This window comes from Castor canadensis, chromosome 9 (assembly GCF_047511655.1).
Source record: "Castor canadensis chromosome 9, mCasCan1.hap1v2, whole genome shotgun sequence".
In the NCBI taxonomy this organism is placed as follows: domain Eukaryota; kingdom Metazoa; phylum Chordata; class Mammalia; order Rodentia; family Castoridae; genus Castor; species Castor canadensis.
In genome coordinates, this window is record NC_133394.1 from 109,495,765 (window position 1) to 109,500,856 (window position 5,092).

At 40.9% G+C, this 5,092-nt stretch overlaps 1 pseudogene; it reads left to right on the forward strand.

Moving 5' to 3' along the window:
- Positions 1-3,582: 3,582 nt before the first annotated feature.
- LOC109674280 (26S proteasome regulatory subunit 10B pseudogene) lies at positions 3,583-4,847 on the forward strand (annotated as a pseudogene).
- The last annotated feature ends 245 nt before the right edge of the window (positions 4,848-5,092 follow it).

Here is a 5,092-nt window from a genome sequence, read left to right on the forward strand (position 1 = left end):
GAGGGAAATGTAAAGTATGTAACTTCTGGGTTGAGAATTTAATTGGTTCTGCAGTGCCTCTGGGGTGTTATTTACCATTTATCAGCACAAATGTAAATGTTCCAGATTGTGGCTCCTCCAACAGCCCATGTCCCACAGTGGGCAGGATGACAGCACTGAAGAACACCACCAGACAACTTGTGATTAACGTTTAGAGTGAATAGCAGATACAGTGAGCAAGGAATAAACCTTGGTGGATTTAGGGAACTAACTAAGACTTGCAGTTTGATGATTACAATAGCACAAATTGCTCTTTTTCTTTATTGATACATCTATTTGATTTAAAGGCAAAAACCTGGTAACTTTATCAGCTTTTTATGGGAAAAGAAACCATTTACAGATGCCTATTAGACTTACAGAAAGGATTTTCTGAGGGTGCTTAATTGCATATGATATGTCCCAGGTGAATATACAGAAGATTACATGATGTTTACAGCAATCCTAATATCCTACCAAATCTATTTTTAATCATGGTTTCCCTACAGTGGGATTGACCCTGCCCCAGGTCTATTATTTATGCATTACTACAGTAAAGGAGCAGGCTTCAAAATATGAGTTCTCTGATCCTTGATTACAAGAGTCAAGCAGCTGAGAAGACTTTTTGTTGATTTGTCTAATTTATTAATACTGCATCTTGAATGCAAAATCTTTTTATACAAGTTATAGAAAATATAAATATTAGACAGAAATAAGATAACCAGAGAAACTAGATCTTTTGAGATTCAAATAAAAATACCTCCCACCCTATGAGTTGGTGTTGTACCTTTCAGCACTCATCAACTTTAAGAAAGATGGCAGTTTATTATGACAGATACATGTTGAAAGAATAACGTTTGAAATGATCAAAAAGTAGTGCCTTATTCGTTACTTTCCATTTTACTTTTTATTTTAAACATTTGCAAAATCTGACTCAGTGACTACTGTAGAGGATTCAGGGATTCAGGGCCAGGCTGCTGGGTAAGAGGAGGAGGCTCCTATCTTGCTTTGCATGCCCTCACCACATTGGACACAGGTGAGGGAGTGAGAGCATCACCACTGTAGCCTCTGGAGAAGACAAGGGCATTCCTGCCTCAGCCACCACCACTGTTTTCAAGCCTGCTGTAGCTCACAAAAATTTTCCATAACAATAAAGATGAGAAGCAGATTAAGGTGGCAGATTGTTGACATTCCTATAGCCTACCAGCAACCAACTACACCAAAAAAGGAAGATCAGAGGATCCCAAAAAGGACCGGCAGTGTCCCATAACCAACAAGAAGCAAAGCCCTCTCTAAATCTGCAAATAGAGAAACAACTAACCACAGGAAGAATGGGAAGAATGACCTGCAGTTCAACATTCCCTATTCCTCACCCCTGACAATGCTGCACAGTTCCAGGCTCCATTACTTGGCAGTAAGTCCCACTGTCCAGCACACACAGGAACTCAGAGCTCCATACTTTCCCCTAATATAGGACCTGCTACCTTCACCATGAAATTCCAGGGATATCCACACCCCTGTGTAAATAGGTCCCATGGCTCCCATTCCTCCACTTTGCTCCATGGGTAACAGAGGGTGCAAGCCAGCAGGCTCAGTTCCTCTGGCAACAGCACCACAGAACTGAACTCAGCCTAAAACTCTGGCTTCATGCAGGCTTTGTTCTCCTAAGCCAGCAGCAGCACCATAGGACACACTTCCAGAAGCCATGGGGGAGATCAGTCCCCAAAGCTCCTGCAGCCTGCTGGCTTGGTTCTCCTAAATGGTCAGCAGTCCCACAGAAGTGTACTCCCTGAGGCCTGTGCATAAAATCAGGTCCTAGAACACTGGCAACATCTGCCCTGGCTCCTGGAAGCCTATGCCCCAATTCAAGTAGACCCTAGGGGCACCACTTCCTGGTGTACACCAAACAATTCAAGCCTGGCAGGTACCCTCAACTTGCTACACAATGCCAGGAGCCTACCATCACATACCCAAGTGAACCTCAGGCTCCAGGCCTTGCTAATCTGCTTTTGCCTGGAGGCTTCCCTCCCAACACAGCTCAGAGGCCTAACACCTCCTGGCAGCAAGAGAGCCCTTGTTCCCCCAACAAAGAAAAAGAATGTCAGATTCCCCACTGAGGGGAAGAAAGCAGGCCACTCTATAGGAAGTACCAGAAGCCCTGTTCCCCCAAAGCACACAGAAGCCCAGCACTTCACACTGCACCTCCCATCAGGTGAATAATAACTGTCCAAAAGTTGGAATCCCAGCTCCTTCACTGAATGGCAATCCACTACCCTTCTGGTAGCAGGAGGCCTACACCCCACAGTGCACAGAGATCCAGTGGTCCCCACTGTGACTTCAGGAGAGCACTTGTGCCCTCTTCAAAGAGCAGGAACCCCAGGCCCCTCACTGAGGGGAGAAAAGAGGCAATTAGCCCCACAACAAAAACCCTGCAAGGGGTAACTTATCCAGCATACCCTTCTCTGAGGAACACTGCTGGAGATCCAAGAGGAAAAAAAAACCCTCAAAGCACCTACTACGGGAGCACAAGAGATTGAAACAATAACCCAAAACAACTCCAGATGCATAAATCTCAACACAGAATGAAACAGCAAGACAACTGCTCTCCATCAAAAGTCAGTCCCACCACTAAGGATCCAAACACCTGTGTAGAGGAATAGCTATCAATGAATTCCAAAAAGTAAAAATAAAAATGATTCACTGCTTCAAAGAAGAAGACAAAAGTTAGTATATGACCTCAAAATAAATGTGAATAAACAATTAAATGAGATCAAAGAAAATACAAAAAACAGATGAATGAAATTAACCAGACTACGCATTATATGAAAGCAAAAATTAATAATGATATGGAAACCCTGAAAAAGAATCAATCCAAAATAAAAAACTCAATATCCCAAATAAATATCACAATCGAAAGCTTAATGAACAGAGTGGAGCAAGCTAAAAATAGAGTATCAGGAACTGAGGACAGAATAAAAGAATTAGACCAAATAGTAAAAGATCATGAAAAAAATGAATGGGACATGCAAGATATCTGGGACAACATGAAAAGACCAAACCTATGAATCATGGGTGTAGAAGAAGGAAAAGAGATACAATCTAAAGGCAATGACAACCTATTCAATAGAATAATAGCAGAAAACTTCCCTAACCTCAAGAAAGAGAGTCATCCAGATGCAGGATTACAGAACACCAAATCATCAAGACCAAGAAGAACACCCCCAGGCACATAATAATCAAAACACTCAGCACACAGAATGAAGAAAGAATTCTGAAAGCTACAAAAGAGCAAAGACAAGTCACATATAAAGGCAAACCCATTAGAATAACAGCAGATTTCTCAACTCAAACTCTAAATGCAAGATGGTCATGGAAAGACATAATTCAGGCCCGGAAAGAAAGCAGCTATCATCCAAACTAGTTTACCCAGCAAAACTATCCTTCCTAGTTGAAGGAGAAACTAAAACCTTCCACCATAAGGAAAAACTAAGGAATTTGTGACCACCAAGCCAGCAGAAGAGAAGATAGTTAAAGAACTTTTACATATAGAAGAAGAAACTAATCCCCTATGAGCAAAGGCTTCTCATCATGGCAGACCCTAGAGATAAGGCGCTTCAGGACTACTGCAATAAACTGCTGGAACACAAGGAAATCGACGGCCGTCTTAAGGAGCTAAGGGAACAATTAAAAGAACTTACCAAGCAGTATGAAAAGTCTGAAAATGATCTGAAGGCCCTACAAAGTGTTGGACAGATTGTGGGTGAAGTGCTCAAACAATTAACTGAAGAAAAATTCATTGTTAAAGCTACAAATGGGCCAAGATACGTTGTGGGTTGTCATCGACAGCTTGACAAAAGTAAGCTGAAGCCAGGAAGGAGAGTTGCTTTGGATATGACTACATTAACAATCATGAGATATTTGCCAAGAGAGGTGGATCCATTGGTTTGCAACATGTCTCATGAGGATCCTGGGAATGTTTCTTATTCCGAGATCAGAGGGCTATCAGAACAGTTTCGGGAATTAAGAGAGGTTATAGAATTACCTCTTACAAACCCAGAGTTATTCCAGCGTGTTGGAATAATACCTCCAAAAGGCTGTTTGTTATATGGACCACCGGGCACAGGAAAAACACTCTTAGCACGAGCTGTTGCTAGCCAGTTGGACTGAAATTTCTTAAAGGTTGTATCTAGTTCTATTGTAGACAAGTACATTGGTGAAAGTGCTCGTTTGATAAGAGAGATGTTTAATTATGCCAGGGACCATCAGCCATGCATCATTTTTATGGATGAAATAGATGCTATTGGTGGTCGTCGGTTTTCTGAAGGTACTTCAGCCGACAGAGAGATTCAGAGAACTTTAATGGAGTTGCTGAATCAAATGGATGGATTTGATACTCTGCATAGAGTTAAAATGATCATGGCTACAAACAGACCAGACACATTGGATCCTGCTTTGTTGCGTCCAGGAAGACTAGATAGGAAAATACATATTGATTTACCAAACGAACAAGCAAGATTAGATATATTGAAAATCCACACAGGTCCCATTACAAAACATGGTGAAATAGATTATGAAGCAATTGTGAAGCTTTCAGATGGCTTTAATGGAGCAGACCTGAGAAATGTTTGTACTGAAGCAGGGATGTTTGCAATTCGTGCTGATCATGATTTTGTAGTTCAGGAAGATTTCATGAAAGCAGTCAGAAAAGTGGCTGATTCTAAGAAGCTGGAGTCTAAATTGGACTATAAACCTGTGTAATTTTCTGTAAGGTTTTTGATGGCTATGTGACAGCCATCATTGGCTTAATGTAAAAATAAAGTTAAGGAAAATAATGTATGTATTGGCATTGATCTCATTAAAAGTATAAATAAAAATATGTAAGAGTGTCATAAAAAAAAAGAAGAAGAAGAAACTAGAGTGAGACAGGTAGACTCCAGAAAGAATAAACCCATTTCAGCAAACAGACTAATAAAAAAGGAATAGGTAAAACTAAACAACAGGGAAACAAAAATGACTGGAAACAACAGTCACTTCTCAATACTAACACTGAATATAATTTGATTCAATGCCCCAATCA